Source organism: Fringilla coelebs (assembly GCF_963513975.1).
Source record: "Fringilla coelebs genome assembly, chromosome: Z".
Classification (NCBI taxonomy): domain Eukaryota; kingdom Metazoa; phylum Chordata; class Aves; order Passeriformes; family Fringillidae; genus Fringilla; species Fringilla coelebs.
The window spans coordinates 71,947,880-71,969,265 of record NC_140031.1 but is presented as its reverse complement, the minus strand read 5'-3'; positions in this window follow the sequence as shown (position 1 = coordinate 71,969,265).

The following is a 21,386-nucleotide window of genomic DNA, read 5'->3' as shown; positions in this document are numbered from 1 at the left end:
GCGAGGGCTCCTTGCTGAGCACCACGAGGCCTCTGAGCTCCAGGCGCAGCCTGTCCCTGCACTCGCTTGGCAGGTGCCTGGACACAACCGACAGGGCACCGGGACCGTCTTTGGTCAAGTCCAGACACTCCAGGACCTGAAAGGCACGGGGCAGTGTCAGGGGACCCGGCCGGCAGGAGCCCAGAAGCGCACAGGGCCGGGCCCAGGCAGCAACAGCGGGCACGGGCAGCTTCCCAGGCGGCTGCAGCTACAAGAGGCCAGAGAGCTGGGAGGCAGCTCAGCCAGGCAGCGCTGGCCATCAGGCTCACCTCCACAAAGAAGGCCAAGGCAGGCAGATCCCAGCGGGGCTGCTTCCCGATGAGCACGTTGAGCAGGTGCACGGCGATGCGGGAACACAAGGGGGTCAAGCTACGGCGCATCTCCCTGGCAGAGGGAAAAAGGCAGCAAAGGCCTGAGGCAGGCAGGCAAACCTCACGCAGGACTGACTGCCTGACTGAGGTGTGATCTTTTCTCCAGCGCCCTGCCAGGGGACGAGGCTGCTTTAGGGGGCAGCTACTCCTGGGCACCCTCCTCTCCCAGCCTTTTGCAGTCTGCTCGGCCGGCCCTCGGTGACATGGCCCTCTGGCCCACAACCAGGGGGACTGTGTGGGGCACTGCGGGCACAGGGCACAAACGCTGTGGGGAAAAGGGGGTCTCACCTGGCCAGCAGACCGGCTGCATAGTGCTGGGTGTCGGCACAGAGCAGGGTGTCCCAGACCCGCTTGCGCTCCAGAGCCACCAGCTTCTTCTCAAAGTCCAGCTGCCAGAGCAGAGCCTTCATGGCTTGCGCTGCAAACCTGTGTACAGAGCAAAGGCCAGGTCACGCTGGGAGCGCTGGCCCTGGCCACAAGAGCATGGGAAGGAAAGGGCGACTGAGACCTGTTGGGCTCCCTGGGAAGGCGGTGTTCCTCCCGGCACGCTCTCCAGAAGTCCTCAACTTCTTCTGGCATCTGCTCTGTGGTGACAAAAACTTGGGAGAGCAGAGCCACAAACAGGCGGGCGGAATGAAAGACTACTGCTTCGTGCCACTCGGGCATGTGGGCAGTCTTCCACAGCACCACAGTTGCCTGCAAAGGAGAAAGCACCCCGAGGCAGCACTCAGTGCCGAGGTGTCCGTGCGGCAGGGCCCGAGGGGAGGAGACTCAGAGGGAGCACCCGGCCTGCTGTCCCCGAGCCTGCCCTAGCCCAGCTTTCAGCCCAGTGCCGGAGGCAGGGAACTGCAGGACAGGGAGAGAGCATGAGGAGGTGACCTGGAGGGTGAGCAAAGGCCAGTTCCAGAAACTCACAGCCAGGGTAAAGATGGCCTCGTTATCCCCACTGTAGAAGAACATGCTGTACAGTGGCCTGTCCTCTAGCACGGAGAGCAGTGCTGGAAGCACCTTCTGCACTGCGGGTCCCGACGAGCCGATGGTTCTCCACATCAGCGCAGCAGCTCTGTGGGAGCGGAGCTGCGCGTCAGCACCGTGCCCCGTGCGGCTGCGTGGGGCCGGGTGACAGAGCGCCGGGCCCTGAGGGGCAGGGGGGGAGCATGGCAGCAGGCTCAGGAAACAGAGGGGCCCGAGGGTCCTGGGGCTGTCTGCCTGTCTGGCAGACCCCACTGGACAGGCTGTAGAGGGGCAGGGGCCCTACGGGCCGGTGAGCGCTGAGCTCTGGAGGCAGCTGTTCTCTGTACCTGTCACAGGTTGGGGCACAGCGCAGGAGGCTCATCACCACATTAGCAGGGTGCTCTTTAGCCAGGCTCAAGATGTCAGTTTTCAGCCCAGCGTCCACAGTGACATGGGACACGAGTGTCTGGTGAATGTCCCTCACCATGGCTGGCACCTGGCGAAGGCATGGGGAACACCTGGATTACTGTCCAAGGGAGCAACTTGCCCCGCTTCCCCCAAGAAGTGCTTGCCTGCCCAGCCCACTGTGCCAGCCTCAATGGCTGAGGGGGCCCACCGCGCATGGCTTGAGAGGCCACACGATCCTGGGAGGCCTTCAGCCCTGGCCCCAGGCTGCTTACCAGCTGCTGAGACGAAAAAAAATCCTGAGTGGGAGCAGGAATCGCAGTGCAAGTGGGCGTGGTGTCAGCCTTTGAGATGACCCAAGGCCTCTGCGTCTTTGGCCTACCGGTGTTGGTGGTGGCCATGCTCTCACTCAGGGCCATGAGAACCTCCGCCCTGCGCTCAGCCGTCGCCCTGTGGGAGTCTGCTGCACGGTCAGGGGATGCGGAGCTGACATCAGGCTCTGCCCGCAGCTCGGCCGTGCCCTCCTTCCCTGGGGCGCTGGTCTTTCTGCCCCGAAGGCGCAGGCACCTCCGCAGTGCCTGCAGCAGAGGGAAGGGCGGGAAGAGAGGGACATTCGACGGCCTGCTCCAAGCATGGTGCTGGGCCGAGCTGTGCCAGCAGGCCCGGCCCAGGTGGGGATGGCCCCAGGTACCTGCGCCGCTCTGCGGAAGCAGCCGCGAGTCGGGTCCTGCTCTTGTGTTCCATCCTTCCCTGCATCTGGCAAAGAGCGAGTGCAGTCAGAGCTGAGGAGCTGCGGGAGAGGCCGGAGAACAGAGCCCAGCCCTGCACTCACAGGCAGGGACAGCCCCTGGGTGCTCAGGAGACAGAGCACGGCCACCGGGGGGAAGCCCCAGCCCCTCTTCCCTCCCATCCGTGGGCATGTCCACAGGGGCAGGGATGCAATTGGGCCAGACCGGCTGCAGGTACCAGCCCTGCGGCCCGGCTCTGCCACTCACCATCCTGCAGCGACTGCAAGTGCTCCGGCTCTGCAGGCTGCTGTGCTGGGGAGGCTGCAGGGCCTTCCTTTTTCTTCCCCCGAAGCGCCCTTAACAGGCTGAGCACTCTGCCCGCCATCCCCTTGTCTGACCTCGAGGACACCTTAGAGACAGGTGCCTTGGCAAAGGTCTGAATCGGCGAGTGCCGCAGTGGCGCCTTGCAGGTGCCTGCCACGGAGGAGCCTCAGGAAGGCTGCAGGACAGCACGTCCTGCTCTCTGTTCTTGAGGGCTCCTGCCACAATAGCAGGAGACGCCTCTGAACAACAGAGGTCACTAAGTCCTATGGCCTTGGCCACGAGGCCACCGGCCACAGGGATGGGAGATGCCTCGGAAAAGCTCCGAGCCACCAAGTCCCGCAGTCTGGCCGCAAGGTCAGCCGCAGGAGGAACACTTTGGAAAAGCTCCGGGTCAGCGACGAAGGAGCCGGCTGCGTGGGGCTGCTTGCAGCACAGCTCTGGCACGTCCTCTCCCGTCACGTGCATCGAGCACTGAGGCGTTGCCTTGTCACCGCCAGCACCCACGTCACCACATGTCACAAAGGGTCCTTGGACACCCCGTACCCGTGCTGCGCCGTGTCACCAAGGGCCCTTGGAGACGCTGCCAAGAGCATTGGGGCCACGCCCACCCTTGCCAAAGTGCCTCCGATGGGAAGGAATCCCTTGCCCCGAGTGCCTAAGACAACCCCCGGGCTACAGCAAGCCTGGCCAAGTGCTCAGGGAAGGACTCTCCACGGTGCCTGGCCAGCAGAGCCCAGCTCGCTGCTGGCCCTGGAGCAGAGCAGCTTGCAGCAAGCAAGAGGCAAACGCATCTTGCCAAGAGTTAAAACAAACCAGACGGGGGAGATGGCATTCATGTGTGCATAAAGGCTTTGGAATCCACAGCTCCCCAAGAGAGCTTTGGGGCTCTTGGCTGGACAGAGATGATCCGCCTCAGACCTGTGCTCAAAGGAGGGGAAAAAACCCTGCTGCAGGGGCTTGCTTTGGTCTCTGCAGGCCCAGGCAGATGCCAAAGCTGCTCTTCACATCCTTCCCCTGTCCCTCTGCCAAGTTCAAGGGGCCTCAAGGACTAAAGGAAACACAGGGAATCAAACGGAGACAGCTGCACCTACCTCAGCGGGGGCTCCTGGGGAAGCAGTTTCCTTGGGAAGTATCAGGGATGACTCGAAGGAATGCTCCAATTTCTTCATGCTCCCACATTGCAGGGAAAAGGTGGGAACAGAGAAATGGAGAGAAAGGACACACAGCAGTGGCTCACAGGGTAGTCTAGAGAATTAAAGAGGTTTTGACTAGCCTGAGAACATACAGTCTCACAGGTTCTCAGACAGACATCCTGCCAATGTGTACCTGGATTGATTTGTTGTGTTGTTTGCTTTTTAAATTTTTCTGATCTCTTGGTAACTAAAAGTTTAAATTCATCTTTTTTGTTGTTGTTTTTTTTTCTGATCTATGGAAATCTAGACTCTCTCCTCAGCTTTGTTTGTTTCTTTGGTTGGTTGTTTTTGTTTGTGTGTGTTGCCCACATCATGACTGCCACAGTAATTTACTTACCAGACAACAAAAATCCCAAACATCCCTATGCATTTTTTTGCTTGCACTGCTGGAACCTGTGCCAGCTGTGTCACACTCCTCGTGTGCCCATAAGATGTGACAAGGAGCAGTTGTAGTCGATGTCAAAGGACTGCAAGGAGGGATGGAAGAATCAATTTTCATTCCTTAGGAAGAAGGGAATCAGAAGTACTGAGATGGGTTTACACTACTTATGCTATGGGGTTTTGGCACATTTTAATAGAATTATCTACAAGCAGGAAATCAGCAGGCTACTAAAACATGACAGCAGAGGGCTGAATACCCCTAGTGCTAAAGGGCAATGGATTTAATTTGTCCCTAAGGTGGTAGGCATCTCATTGTGTGATAAGGTAAATAAACAAACTGCAGGTAAAATAAATCTACACACATTTGTGCTGAGACTGTCTGACTGGTGAGGTGTCTGGATGTTGTGTGTGTAAGAATCTCTAACCAAATACAGAATTCTAATTGACTTTCACAAGTGAAATCATACTGGATTTCACAAAGGCCGTTGTCAATGCTCTGTGGTTGAACAGCTTATTGAATTAGTAGAAAGTCACTCACTATTCTGAGCAGAGTGCATTCTGAATGGACAGGTGAAAGAGCTAAAAAATCCCATCAAATATGACTTAGCAGAGAAAGGATTTATAAAAATTCCATTGTAAATGGAAGCATATTGTTCTGATTTTACTTTCATTGTTCTGTAAAATTAGGATGACTTTTATGAATCATGAACAAATTAATTTCTGTTTTTGGAGTATAAGAAAATATTTTCTTCTTTACAAATGTCTTCATAGATCAAATACTATTTATATATTTCAGAAAGCTGTGGGAGAGCTGTGGAGAGTTCTGTTGAGATCACCCCAAGGGATTTATAAACCAGTTCTAAATTGTTTAAGTCATCTTCAGCTCATAAGATAGGAATTTTTTTTGTTAGAGAAGCAGCTAACTATATATTTTCATACTTGAAATATCTCATACTTTGAATAATACATGACATTTGAATGCTTCTTTTGCACTTGGGACCCAGTTCATCTACTAATGTCCTGTGATTAGAGCTAAGCAGTAGCCATAAGATTTGTCAGCAGAAAAGTTATATAAGAAGTACAAAAGTAAGGACAAGTAGAATAATGGTCTGTATATTAACACTGGGCTAGAATAACTCCCTAAGCTACAGAAAAGTGTATCTGGTGAGATATTAGGAAGTTCTAAGCCTAGTAATGGAGCTCTGTGCAATGTGTTTTAAGGCTTACAAGCAGGTATTGTATTCAAACTAAGCAAGCATTGCTTTAAGAAAAGGTACGTGTGCTTATAGTGGTTGGGTAGAACTACTGTCAATATGCTTCTGCTTGGTGTGACTGCTCAAAAAACTTGTAAAGTGAGTTGTAGCATTAAGTTCATTGCCTGCTGCCGGGGACATGAGCTGCTGGCATCTTCCCATTGTCATAACCATGTAATGAGACTGATGCTGTAAAACAAACAGCTTGAGGCACGTTCCTCAGCAGACCCGTCCCGTTCGTGATTTGTATATAGAGCCCCAGCTGGCAATAAATGGTGCTCCTCGTGCCGGGAGGAAGATTTCCAGCCTAGAGAAATATAAAACATAAAAAAGAAAGCCATGGACAGTTCCATTACCAGGGGCCCAGGCTGTTCAGAGGAGGAATGGATCATCCCCTTCGTGATCTATAGCTTATATTCTTGTAAATAGTAAGTAGCAACTTCAGAGGCTCCTTGGCAATGGGAAACCATCTCTCTAAAACAGAACAGATGGAACATGTTTTACCAGCTTTGTTGGGAAGGATGAAAGTTTGACAAGAAAGTCTCACAGATATGTATGTTTGGCAGAAAGATTTTTGAATGTAGGATCTGAAGAAGGAATGGAAATGAAAGCAAGTTTTGATATAGAAGAAAAGAATTGCTGAGCCAGTCTTACTGGATGACTAAGAAGGCAAAGAGTATGTTAGTTAGAAGGGGATTTTATGACTTAGAACAAAGGATAAACCCATCTCAAACAAGAAGATGTTTTTACCAAGCAGAAAGATAGTGCAGGGAAAGAAGTCTGCCAATCTTGCAAGTAGGGAAAAGGTCTCAGAATTTTCTGCTACAAGAAAATTGAAAAACAACTTCTAGCTGAAACTGTAACATACTAACTTTTAGTGATTGGAGAATAGTAACATGAACGGGTTAATTATAGTAGTTATGATAGGCTATAGGTAAGTAAAGGTATAGATTGGTTCTTCTGCATTAAGATGCTCAGCAAAGAAAAGTATATAATGCATTGTGACCAAAACCAAAGAGTCTCCAGGCCTGCCTGCAGCTGGAGCTAACAGCTGTAGGCACAGGCTCTGTTGCCCATGACCCTGGACTGCTGTAACCAATTGGGTGTAATAAACTGCATTTTGAAGAGCCGCCTGGAGTCCCACATCTCTCCTTCAGGCTCTTCCTGGCTTGAGACAATTTTACACAATAAAGGACGTTCAGACATCTCAGAACATGAACTAAAAGACTTATTAATCTGGGTAAAAGCAAATACTCAAAATATAGACTTGAAGTCTGCTTTTACCTTTGATTTCTGGGACTAAATAATCTGGAAAATTTACAAACTAGTCTGTCTTAAAAATGAAGAGACTTTGGTCAAACAAATGGCTGTCTCCAGAACTTTAATGGAGAGCTCTGAACAGAATGATTGTAACAGAGACTTTCTTGAGCACAAAAACAGAGCAGCTGGTTCTGGAACTTTAATTCCGAGTGGTGTTGGGCCTTCGTCTCCTCTGAGGAGATCCCGGGTTTCATTCAGGGTTCCTTCCCTTCTCCTGGCGTGTCTGGGGTTTCTCCAGGCACTGTGGATAGCACCCCAATGCCTGGGAGGGGGAATCAGATCAGCTTCCAGCTTCAGTCCTGTCCTCTGTTTTTCCGAGATTCCCTGTGTCATTGGTCCTGCGACAGGCTGTCCTCCCATTCCTCCATGAAATCATCCACCCCCGGAATTCCCGGGAAAGTGTTGGGGATTTTTGTTGTGTTCCAAGAGTGTGGGGGTGAGGGGTCGTGTTCTAGGGAGGTTGGGAGTCAAACGGGTCCAGGAGATGAGAGTTTGGGGAAGCTTTACAAAACAGGAGCTGCTGTGTCTGTGCCCTGCTCCTCTCCCAAACAAGATGCGTCTGGATCTTGTTCTGACGTTGTGCAGGCAGGGTCTGCCAAGGGGGCTCTGGATCCGCTCTGCCTGCCCAGGGGCTGCAGGGTCACCCCTGCCACTGTTTCCCCTTCCCGGGAAGTCACCCCCTCGGATCGGGCTCTGGCAGGCAGATTGCTTTGCAGCTCTGAGGGCTCTTTTCATAAAGGTTCCTCCACCAAATCTCTTGAAAGATTTTCACCACTTTTAACTCCTCAGCCTCAGATTGCAGCAGGTCGGGGGCTTTGGATTTGTCTCTGCCTGCAGGGGAGAGGGCAAGGGGGGAGGACAGAGGTGGCGGGCGGCAGCCAGGGCTTGAGCAGGGCAGGGATGGCTCTGCCAAGAGAGGTGGATGGGGTGAAGGTGGGTGAGCTCAAGAGAGTTTCTGTGGAGACACAGACAGTTCATTTGGAAGCCTTGAAGCCTGCTGGGGAGGGGGGAAAAAACATGCTGAGATTGCATCTTGCACCTGAGAGTTTTCCAGCTGAATTCCTGCTGGCGGGAATACGGTGTGGAGCATGTAACAGTCCATTGGGAAGTGTCACAAAGACAAATTTGGGATCTGCAGCTGGAGAGCAGCCCAATTTGCATGAATCTAAATGCAATGATCCAATTTACTGAACTGAGATGCTAATTAGCAGGCTGTGGCTTTCTTCCTGTCAGCAAGAGCTTGGAGCTCTGCTCCACCGCCCTTTTTGGGAGAGCTCCCGGGACAGCTCAGGACAGCTCATTATTGTGACAACACTACATGTTCTTCTATATCAGGTACGGGAGAGATGAGAGGGGAAAACAAAACACAGCCTAAAGCAGGGGTCCTGAAGCACAGACAGCAGCGGTGCGTCCTTTTGTTGTTCAGAAGCCTCTCAACGTCTGGGGGAGAGACGTCCTGTCCCAATGCCGAGCAAAACTGGAAGTGGGACTGTGATGGACACCATGTTGTAACCTGCCACTTGAAAGCTGAACTGGAAAACTGATTATCCTATAAGGATTGATCAATGGCCTTTAACAGAGAAAAAATTAAATGTCATTCAAAGATTGGTAAAGGAGCAATTATAACAAGGTCACATCATACCCATGAACAGTCCCCGGAATTCATCAGTGTTCGTCATCCACAGGAAGACATCGGACTCCTGGAGGTTGCTTCGCAACCTGAGGAAGATCAATGAAGTGGTTGAAGACATAGGACCTTTTCAACCTGGACTTCCTTCTTTAAAATCTGTAACTCTATGGTCTCATTTTTCAATGGGACCCTTCTGAGAGAGATCCTTTGTTGATAATAGAATGGGTTTTTCTTCCCTACAGGTTTCCAAAGATTATTTTCACTATTTTAGAGATGATAGCACAAATAGTAATTTAGGCCAGAACAAGATTGTTAAGGTTAGCAGGTCAAGAATTTGCAGTTATCTGCTTACCGTTGAAAAAAGATTCTCTTGACTGGGCAATGAAAAATTCTGATGATTTGCAATATGCACTGCTGCAAAATGTGGAGGTTCAGGGACATCATGCCGTAACTAATATGATCCAGTGAAGCCAAATCTATTATCCCTAAAAAGACTATATTTATAATGATTCTCTACTGTCCACCCATCTCTAGCTAATACATGATTGGTTAATCCCTGCTGTTCACGGGTCTAAAATAGAATGCTGATTGGATCATCTAATTTTCCATGTGTCTTGCTGTGGTCATCTGGCTCACCCATGACTTCTCTTTTTTCTCATTTTCTTAAGTTTGCTAACAATCCTGCTGAGTCCTAATGACTCTTCTTCTTGTATCTTTTTCAAGGATATACTGATCCCATTTCTGAATATGTCCATTATCCATTGTTTGTGAACGTGTCCATTGTCCATTATCCCAAGCAGGCTGGATTGTGCATCGGCTGAATTGTCCTGCAAAAACTCCTCAACCTGCAAAAAACACTCAACACATTGTTAAATTTGCCAGGTATTTGTTCTGTTCATTGCCCAGCTCAAAAATTATTGCAGGCAAAATGGAGTTTCAGAGAGAAACCTTCTCTTAATAAGAGAAGAACTCTTAAATGCAATAACTCTCTTCACTGATGGATCTGGCAAAAGTCAGAAATCAGTCGTAACTTGGTTGAACCAAACAACTAAAACTTGGGAATCAGACATTCAAATAGTGGAAGGATCTCCTCAGATTGTTGAGCTTGCTGCTGTGGTTCGGGCCTTTCAGCCCTTCTCATGACCTTTAATTTAATCACAGATTCTGCTTATGTTGCTAATGTGGTTAAAAGAATAGAAGGATCTGTTCTAAATGATGCTAGTAATGACACTTTATATCATTGGCTTTCATGTCTTTATACAACTTTGCAATAAAGAGCTAATCCATATTTTGTTTCTCACATTAGGGCTCATTCTTTGCTCCCTGGATTTTTACTGGAAGAAAACGCCAGAGCAGACAAAGTGACAATGGTTATTTCAAACACTTCGCCAAACATTTTGGGACAAGCAAAACTGAGTCATGCCTTTTTTCACCAGAACATGCAAGCACTTGTGCAAATGTTTCAAATTTCCAAAAGTTAAGCTAAAGCTATTGTCAGTACTTGCCCTGACTGTCAGCTTGTGCAGCCTCCTGTTTTGTTTCTACAGGAGTGGGCAACCCACGGGGCTTGCAAAGCCTGCAGTTATGGCAAATGGATATCACTAAATACCCCTTCCTTTGGTAAATTTGAAAATACTCATGTTTCAGTGGACACCTTCTCGGTGCAGTTTTTGCTTCTTTTTGCAGAGGTGAAACAGGTAATCATGCCTGTCAACATTTTTTGCAAGCTTTTGCTTCATTGCCCCAAAATGTAAAAACAAAAATGGTATCTCATATATATCTCAAAAATTGGCCACATTTTTAAAAGAATGGGATGTTCATCACATCCTTGGTATTCCTCATTCTTCCCTCAAGTCAAGCAATTGTTGAGAGGACCCAGCAGACATTAAAATGCATTCTTGATCAACAGAAGGGGGAGTAGAGGTCATACCACAGATGAAGCCGAACAAAGCTTTTTATGTTTTTCATTTTTTACACAGCTCTGTTGCAGAACCTGATCCACTAATTTTTAGGCATTTTTACAATAACACACAAGCAAAGCTGAAAGAAAATCCCCCTGTTTTAATTAGAAACCCTGGGACAGGACCAATGGAAGGTCCTTTGAATTATTCACTTGGGGCCAAGGTTATGCTTCTGTCTCTACTGGTACAGGAATTAAGTGGCTCCCAGCGAAAAACCTCAAACCATACCGCACCCGAGAACAGCTGACGAGTTCAAGACTGTAGAAGCAAGTACGCAGACGTGAGCCGAACAGAGGGATCACGGGTCACGCCTGACATTCCTTGTCCATTGGTGGGACCTGCAGACTCTGATTTGATGTGATTTGTAAATGAGTCAATTGTTGGTTTCGTAGAGCTCTTTTGGCAAAAGTGTGGGTTTTCTTTTGTTGTGCAATAGATCCCCTCTATTGGTTTTTCAAAGGGGAAATTTTATCTTAAGGCCAAAAGCAAAGTTTTTAAATTTATATATATGGGAAGATCTTTTGCCAAAAATTAGCTCACAAAAAGAATGGAGCAAAATGAAATGTTATGATAGTAGTTGGTTTTAATTACTTCTTGTAGTGCAGATTTGCCTGGGAACAACTAAAACCAAATGTTTGGGTGACCTTAGCCAAGGCAGCAGGCTCGGATACCATATGTATGTCTAATTTGGAACCAGAAAAGCCTTTCTCAACCTGTCTAGTCTGTGTGCCAGTAAAGGATTTGCCGTTGGTCAAAGAGGAATTCAACAGTAAGGCTGGTGAAATTGACAATGGGAGCAGTCCTGTATTGGATTGGAACATTTGGGCCAAAGAACTTCCCAAAGCAGTGTCTGAACCCCAGGAATTAGAAATGCCTGGTCCTTTAACAATGGATTTTTGCCTTACATTTACATCTAATGATTGGCAAAAAGGTGATCCTCCAAAGAACAATATTACTCCCCATTGTTTTGCATACAGAAATTCGAGTTTTTGATGTAATTATTCAAACAGTTGAGATGTTCTTTCTGAGGCTGACCAATATCCATGGCAATTACCAAAAGGATTTTGGCTCATTTGTGGAGATAGGGTTTGGCAGAGCATTCTGTCATACCTTGAAGGTGGCCCATGTAGCAGTGGAATGCTCACTGTGGTAGCACCTGCTCCTAAAGCAGTCATTAAGAAGAAACATAGGGGAACAAGATCTGCTCATCGTTATGATGAACACGGTAAGAGTGATTTCATGCTTGGAATGCTGCCACAAGGGTTTCAGCAGGTTTGTTTTTATCCCAACTGGCTTCAGCAATGGCATTGAAACAATTAGATTGGGTTGGATGTTGGCTGAGTAAACGAACCAATGCCACATGCACTGCAATCAGTGGTATGCTGACAGATGTTAACAGTGTTGGGCATGCTACCCTTCCAAACAGGGCAGCAATGGATTTTCTTTTACTGGCACATGGACATGGTTGTGAGGAATTTGAAGGATTGTGTTCCATGAACCTGTCTGATCATTCTGAATCCATCCACAAAAGCATACAAAAGCTGAAAGATTTGACAGCTCAAAATAAAGAAGACGGTGGGTCCTGGTAAGACGATTTGTTCCAAGGATGGAGCTTTGCACCTTAGTGAAGAGAACTTTGTAAGATAGGTCTCTATGTATCGGGTGTTCTGGTAGTGATACTAGTAGTAATACCTTGCATACTTTGGTGTGTGCGACAGATGATGGACAAAACTATCAAAGACGTTTTTATCACACAAGAGAGAGTGGTAGCAAATGGATTCACAGAGAGTTCTCGAAATCTCACAGAGATGGTGGATGAAGGTATAGACATGGAGGAAGAATTTGAATTAAGACCTTGGAAACAACAAGACTTTTTCGAACAATGACTCGTAATTATTGCCAGACATGATTTATGCCTTTTGAACTGACTGGACTTTCACAGCAATAAACTGCTGTGTTGTAATATAGTAATGCTTATGGCAAGCAGAAAGGTGCTTTAAGTAGGTAATAAGCAGAAATATTATAGCAAGGCTACAAAACGCAAGGTAGCAATAAATGATACGGTTATGAAGGTTTCTTTTTAGATGAATCGAGAGTGGGAATTGTGGGAATCCACAAAATCAGATGGTTTTGGAAAAGCTGCAAAAGGCAGGCCTCAGAGACAGCAGAACTGTGATTCGAGCTAAGCAGTAGCCATGAGATAGATCAGCAGAAAAATTATTTAAAAAGTAGAAAAGCAAAGACAAATAGAACAATGGTCTGTGTAGTAACGCTTGTCTAGGATAACTCCCTAAGCTACAGAAAAGTTTATCTAGCAAGATATTAGGAAATTTGAAGCTTAATAATGGAGCTCTGTGAATTGTGTTTTAAGGCTTACACGCAAGTATTGCATTGAAAATAAGCAGGCATCATTTTAACCAAAGGTACATATGCTTATAGCGGTTGGCTAGAACTACTGTCAATATGCTTCTGCTTTGTGTGACTGTTCAAAAAACTTATAAAGTAAATTGCAACATGGACTTCTCTGTCTGCTGCCTGGGATGTGAGCTGCTGGCATCTTCCCATTGTCATAACCATGTAATAAGACTGATGCTGGAAAATAAAACAGCTCGAGGCACGTTCCTCAGCAGTCCCATCCTGTTTGTGATTTGTACATAGAGCTCAGCTGGCGATACCTTGGATAACTTTCTTGTGCAGGAAATCAATGTTAATTGAAGACAAAATAAAATAGTTTTAAATTTATCCTCGCTTGAGAATCCTAAAAAAAAAATCATCGTAAGTTTGCACATATATTTCAGTATTATATTTAATTTGACTTAAGCCCACATTTCATTTGAAGCATATGTTTAAATGAATTGTGTAAATAAAGACAGACTTAAATACGTGTTTAAATTCTTTCCTGAAATAGGATTTATGCTACAAATTATGCCTTAGATTATTACGCTGAAACAAGTCTCTAATTATAACATATTACCGGTTCTGTTGTCTATATTCCTGCTCCATTTAATCAGTCTGGAAAGAAAGCTTCTGTGGTAATTTCATTTTTTTTTGTAGATGGATGGAAATTAGAACAGAGGCCAAAAGCAGCTGTACAGTGGGGAAATCAGGATTCAGATCCAGGAGCATTTCCTCTAGGTTTTTCAGATGTTTTTCACCTCTTGTAATATCTGGTTCCAGCAATTACATAATCATCAAATCATACTGGTCACTTTTGGATGCCATGGTCCTCGTCCCCTTGTTCCTGGGTCAATACTCCAACCCTTATATAATGGTGTTTTCCTCTTTTCCTGCTTCCGTAATGACGTTTCTGCCCAAAGATCTTGACCGTAATAACATTGGAGCCTTCCTTATACTTTGGTTTTAACCACCCATGTTATTTACAATGAACTGTTAATTCAAAAACAAAAGGAAATCACACTGCATGGATGACAACCTTAAAATTGACTGGGAGTGAACAAAGCCTTCTATTGAAAACCTTAGCCATTTCTCCTTAATGCACAATGAATTAAGGGCACTGGGTAAATGTGATCAATCTAATTAGGAAGCATGAAATGATCTTCTTTATTAACCAGCTCTTTAGTGATTTTCTATGAAATTAGTATTGAATTTTGTATAAAAGCAGTCTTTTTCTTCACATTTTTCCCACCTGCCTTCACAGTGAGCAAGATCAATCATTTTCTCACGTGCCAGTACATCCAAACATTTGTACATAGTTACTTTTTCACAGCTGAGTAAATCAAAACAGAGAGGCAAAACGAAATGTATCGTGTGACTGACCAATGTCACAGAAACCATGGCATGACACAGAGCACATGTCCTTAGCTGAACATAGCCACTGGATTCAAAATCTGGAATGGCTCCCAAAGGAAAACAAGTTGGGTTGGAACAATGCCTTCCTGCAGCTCACTGAGTCAGAGGAGCAGAGGGGGTGTGGTGTGATTTTCTGAGAGATTCATCTGGGTCTGGATTTGGTCTAGGGTGGCTCCTCATGCTGCACCACAGGAAGGATTAGGCAGAGGTGAGGCACAAACAAATATGCTCTTATAATTTTAGAAAAAAGGAATTTCTCTATTCATTTCTGAGTAAAGATTTCACTAGTTCTCCTCTGTTGTTGTCAATTTTTTAAGCTTACTTCATTATCTATGTTCATAGAATCTTCTTTCCAAATTGTACATTCTAAGTTAAGCCAGATCCTTTAGGCAAATGAATCCTGTCGCAGATCATTGCAGTTCATGTGCTTCTGCACACGGCTAAATACCCCAGTAAATCAGATATCAGGGTCTGTAAATGCCTTTTTTTATCTCTCCCTCAAAGTTTCCATATATTGTCTGTAAAAAGCTACTGCATTTGAGCAAGATCTAAAAATCATCGGATAGAGCGAATCAAAGATTCTGACTAAACAGTAAAATGTAGTTTCACCAACTTCTTGTATCAGATGATTGCTATTTACCTCTGAATCTTAAAAAAAATCTTGCCAGAAAAATATTCAAAAATTATTTCACTTTCTTAATTTGACTCATTGCTTTATGTATTTTCTCTCAGGTATCCACCAATGACATTTAAATCGGAAAACAATAAACCAGGATTTAGCACTGTATGTTATAAAAAAATAATAAACATGTTTATTTATTTAATAAATACATAAATATTATATATCACGTTATGTGATTTAACCATAGGTTGTTTTTTCTCTATTCTGCATAGCAATAATCAGTATTCATCTTTTTCTTATCTACATAAGCCTATACAGGTTTGCACCAAACTTCAGTTTAATTACGTTTAGGGAAATTGCTGATTTTGGACTGGCACAGAAATTCTGCCATTTGATCATTGGTTTCCATCTAGATTGTATGAGAGTTTAAAGCAGAGAATGAAAATATGAAAATTCAGAGAAATATTTTATAGAGATGTCAATGCAATTTTTTAATGCTGAGAAGTTCCAGTATGGAACAGCCATTTGCTAGAGGATTTTAGAAAAATGGCTTTCCTAGTTTGGGAAGGAAGAAAGGAACTGACACCAATTCCCATCTACTTGATAATGTGGTTGTTACAGATTAGATTTTGCAGCATCTACAAAATGGATTAACTGCCTGAATCCAATTATCTTTCTCAGTAGAATGAATTGGGACATCAACATTACGGAAGGGGCCTCCAGCCCAACAGTCCTCACACAAAGCACTTGACACAGGAAAAGGTCCACACTGGTTGTCCTTGTGCAGCTGGAAGGAGCAGTCAGCACAATTGCAAATGTGTGAAATCCACAAATGCTGAATGAAAATAATCAATAGGGGCAATTGGCTGGTCAAACACTGATTTGCCTTGGAGATGGAAAGCATAGCTCTCAGAACAAAACCAAATTGGTATTTGGAACAGGTGGGGCCTGTACAGCACATCCCAGCGAGCAGAATGTGTGCCCGAGAGTTGCCTGCTCTTGGGTGTGTCCATGACCAACACACCAGTGTGCACTAACAGCAACACAGTGGAAAGCACCAGCCCCGGGGGAGCAGAATGGAGCTGGCCCTGAATGCACAGGTGGGAAGTCACCTGTGTGTCTGGGGAGAGGCTGCTGGACTCAGAGACCACAGCAGCATACACCTATCACCATCGCAGGTGAGACTATCATGGCAGAAGTGCTTTCAGATTTATCAGTGCAGCCATTCAATTATCCTGGGCCAAGTCCTAGAGCATGAAGAGTCCCAAGAGCAATGGCAATGAGTGTTTCCTCCTCTCTCTCCTCCCATGGCTCACATAGGCTCTCACATTAGCAGTTGTATATTTTCATTTTCAAGGTGAAATGCAGGAAAAATAGATTTGTGTATACACATACAGAAAATGCAGCATTAACATACCCCTTGGGCCCAAAAAGACAAGTCTTGAACTGAAGGGGAGTGGCTTCTCTATCTGGGATTTTAGGCCAATGAGAGAAGCTTCAGTGCACTTTACTGTAAGCTGATACCTGACCCAGGAGATCTGAATGAATGAGTAATGGCAGGTCAAATTTGAGGCACTGAGCTTGGTGTAATCTGCTGGATAGAAAAATGAACACAAATATGTGGAAACACCACCAATAACTTGCAGAAATACATATTTTGTCTTTAATGAAAGATGTACAACAGGTTTAATTTGCTTTTCACTTGAGCCAAATTCATTTGTGCCAATGGCATGGAAAATTGCTTTCATTTAAGTCTTGTTGCTGAAAAAGCACATTCTTTTTTTTCCCAAAAGAAGCTTTTTCACCCTAACAAGCCAGTAATTTTAGGAAAAACCTGTAGCTTGTCAGTTTGACATGGTTTAATTTACAACAAATGGTAAACAGAGTATAGAAAAAAGAAACTCCAATACAGACAGGCAGAGAAAAACCTTTGTTTTTGTCACTAGAAAAATCTGTGTGGCAAAAAAATTTATCACATACATTTGCATTTGTCCCTTTGACATAATGTTAATTACTTATGTGTGAAGCATTCCGTTAGAAGGTATGCACCTAAAATAAATAAATGTTAGTTAATTGCAGCCTAAATTCTAGTCAGTGACTGAGTATTCAGTACCCATTCACAGATGCTTCCAATTCATATATTTCAGAAAGTGTATTATGCTCCCATTTGCTTCAATGTCAAGTAACAGAACAATCCCAATAAATACAATTTAAAACCAAGAAACTCTCAGAAACCCCCAAATTATTTTGAATAATAGCTCAACAATTATTTTGAATCAAAATGCTTAAGTCAATATGTAGGAGGAAAGCTCCATCTAGTTTAAATTTCCACTGAGGAGCTGGCCCTAAATTTTACTTATACATGTTAGTGCTTCTTCTTCACCACAGCACTTCTTGTAGCACCCAGTCCTTCTGATTAATCTGTATCAAATGATTTCCTAACCAAAGCCAGCCATGAGGGAAGTTGTGTACTCGTATTCCCTCAAGCAAGAAGCTTGCTGGATGAGGATCACTCCTATTCATCCTAAATTCTTTATACCATTAGCTTTCTCTGCTTTCTCTGAGCTTGCTTTGACAAGCATATAGTATGTGTGAGAATGATGTGAATACAGCACTTGACGTCACTGAAAAGCTTGGGAAAAAAATTTGCACTACCAAAATGATTTCAGTAACTGAGCCACTGATCATGAATACAAATAAACTGTAACAGATCCCCATGGCAATTGTATGCAGAGGTGTACATATAAATATTCAGGCATTCATATCCAAAGTATTAAGAAAAAAGATCCTGAGTTACAGTTGGTCATGAGATGAAATCATAAAATAGATCATTATTAATTTCTAATGCTGGGCCTTAGAAAGAACTTTGAGTGGCATCTCATGATGATTCTGGGGCCCCAGAAAGTTTTAAAGATGTGAGGTAGACAAATGTAGCTGTAAGATGTCCAAACAGGTAATGATGATACCTCTGCTGGGACCTTATTCAGAATCTTTTTACACTACTGGGACCACAAAAATGCTTCTTGTTAGTTCAAAAACCAATATTGCTGCCTCCAAGCAAGAACGTGCAGGCCAGAAAGATCAATCTATGTGAAAAGCACGTTCACTCTCCTGTGAAAATTTAAAAAGTTTAATAAGGGGCAATAGAAGACAAGGACCACAGAGCAAAGGTTATTACAGCTGGGTGCATCTGGGCACTCAGCCAAGAGCACACTGTCATCTTCGGGGATACCCCTTAAATACCTTTCCATTACATCAGATTGTTGCATATTCATAGACCCTTATGCATAAAAAACTTTTCTCCCAAACTACTTTACATGGTCCAAGAATTCTTTAGCATGGCTCCTCCTTGGGTCCTTCTTTTTAGAGCATGCTTATTCCTGGTTGTGGTTTTAGTCCATTCTTATCATCTCCAGTTTTCGGGCCTTGGTCCACACTGTCTTCAGACAGTGAGTGCTGACTGTTGGCACATCTGTAGCAGGTGTTTTCTTCCTATGTTCATTGGATGTTATTCCATTTAAGCAGGAATTTCAACACAAGCGTATCAGCTATTTCACTACTATGCCTAAGCTTAATTAACAACAAAAATAAAAACTCTATCTTTATAACAGAGTGACTTTACCATCACACATATAGAATCCATTTTAATATTTGTGAAAAGCCAATATTATAATATTACAATATGATAATATGTATATAACAATCTATTAGTAATATTACTGAAAGAAGGAACACTTTTCAAAATACCTACTGGCTTTGGTAACTGCTAAAGGTAATGTAGATTTGGCTGTATTACCGTTTATTCATCTTGCTGTTCCACAGAAATCTTCGATATTTTAGTGTGTATATCTGCAATTCTGACATTTTTGAAAGGAAAGCAAGACGAGCAATGGGCTAAATTCAGATACCTGAATTTACATATCAACATTTGCAGAGGTAAATCAAAGACACAAGGAGAGCTTTCCTATGGAAAGAGTGCAAGAGTAAATTAAAATATGTATTGATAGGAATAATCAACACAGTAGAAATGAAGAGCATCTGCACCCTAAGAGAGAGTGTATAAAATCACACTCGGCATTGAGAGAATGTACTTTGTATTTCTTCACAGCCTTCTCCCAGGCATGGCCCTCTACCGAGGACTAAAGGAAACACAGGGAATCAAAGGGAGACCAAAGCTGCACCTGCCTTGCCGGGGGCTCCTGGGGAAGCAGTTTCCTTGGGAATCAAGCCCCTCTCTTTCAAGGGCATTTCCCCAAATGCGTCCATGTCCTGGGGAACACCAACACACCCTTAAGAAACCCTGGCAAGGCTGAATTGCTTGTGCTCCTTGCAGCACAGGCACTCCAGCTCGAGCTCATCATCCTCGCCCCGAGTCTGTTTGCTCACGTCGCTTCGGGCGCGCAGCCCCGGGCCCCTCCGAACGCCAGCTGCCCGCTGCCTCGGCACGTGCCTGAGCTCCTGCCCGCGCTCAGGGCAGCAAAACCAGGCGGTTCCCAGCCAGGGAGCAGAGCCCTGTTCCCGCAGGAGGCTCTCGTCAGCCCCTTCCAGGACGCTCCGCCATGCACGCTGCACCTCTCCTGCCCGCACAGAAGGCGCTTGGGACCGCAGAGCGCAAGCTGGCCGGCTCTGGGCTCAGCACACCCCAAAGAGAGGGGCAGGAAGACGCAGCGGCTCTTTCACAGCCGTGCCCAAGAGAGATTGGAAAGGTCCCCTCCCTCTGCTCTCACTTGGTTGGGTTTCTGACTGGGCCTGAGGCAGGGGCTGCGATTCCTCACTTGTGGGGAGACCAGAGCTGCCAGAACCACACCGAGCCTGCAGGCACTGCCTGACAGCGCTGTGGCCACTGGGACGCTCCTGCCTCTGAGTCTCAGCCACTCCCCTGTTCCTGCTGCTGCTGCAGCTTTTGGGCAACCCCAAAGCTCACTGTTAGGCCACGATGGTCTCTGGTTCTGCCCTCTTCCTGTCCCTGTGCAAGGATGGAGCATTGCTGTGCTTTCAGGAAGCTCTTTGTGAAAAACTTGCAGCATTGCAAGCTCCTCTGCCCTGCACAGATGCTTGCCAGGGAATCCCTCACAGCTGGGCTCAGAGCATACTCAAGCTGGCTCTCTTAAAAACCAGGCTCTGTGTTCCCTTCAGCGTACTAAGCACGACCTTCAAGTCCATGCTGCTGTGCAACTGAACCAGCAGGACAGGGACCTTTGCAGCCTGAGCTGCCCTTGTTACTCTCTGCCCGTGCACAGAACACAGTGGGAAAGAGAACGGCAGCAGGGCCTTGCGTGTCCCTGTGTCCTAGGGTGATGTCATGATGCTTGTATCCCCATCTGTGTGTTGTGTTCATGCTGGATATTATGTTCTGTGCCTTCAAGACTGGCTCTGAAGAGTGAATGCTTTGTTTTGGTTTTGCTATCAGCCGCTCCCCCACGGCTGGCGGGACACACAGACGGGGCTGTACATGGTGCGGTTTTTGCTTGGCTTTTCACTTTGCTCTTGCTCTTGCTTCTGCTTGTCTCTTGCTTTTTGCTTCTTTGTCGCTGTAGGACACGAAAGAACGCACACACGCACCGCTCTCCAGGTGAGAAGGAAAAGAGGGCGTTTATTCTCTGACTCCATAATTTATAGTTTTACAAAGGTGACAGTGGATTGGAGGGTGACAGTGCCACCTCTCCACAGACACTGGCTTAACCAGCAGTCCGTCAACAATGTCCGTTTTCACAAGAATGTAAACTATAAGTTGTTTACAGAAAAGTGTGTGGGAAAGTTCTTTACAAAAATGTCAATATCAGAAGGCCTTTCTAGAAATCTCAAAAACCCAGGGTGACATCTCACCCTTTTTTGTTTAAAAGAAAAAAGAAAAGAAAAATGAACAATGCTCAGTGTTCGCTTGCAGAGGAATCATCGGAGTGACCGCTCTCATCATCTGCATCAGAGTCATCACTCAATGATTCACCCGCTTGCTGCCTTTCAGGTTGGTCACGGTTTCCATCTTGTTCATTGGCTGGATTCTGTCTCTGCGGTCGTAGGTCAGGGCGAACACATTTTGAAGGTACCCAGCGTACCCCAGTATCTGTGGATACACAAGCATACCCGCGCCCCGAAGCGATCAGGTCATAGGGACCTTCCCACTGTTTGGTGACTAAATTCCGCACCCGAACCTTCGCCCGAGGCTGATGTGCCTCGTCCGCAGCCTGCAACGAGAGATGGTGATTCAAAATGACAGGATTATTTGAGTTCTGCGGCACTGTGAGATGATTGATTGTGCACAAAGCTTTTGCCAACCGACTGTGCGGGGTTTCACCCTGCATTCCCCGTTTTTGTTTTTGTAGAACCTGCTTCAGAGTACCATGAGCGCGTTCTACAATAGCTTGACCAGTTGGAGAATGTGGGATACCAAACCT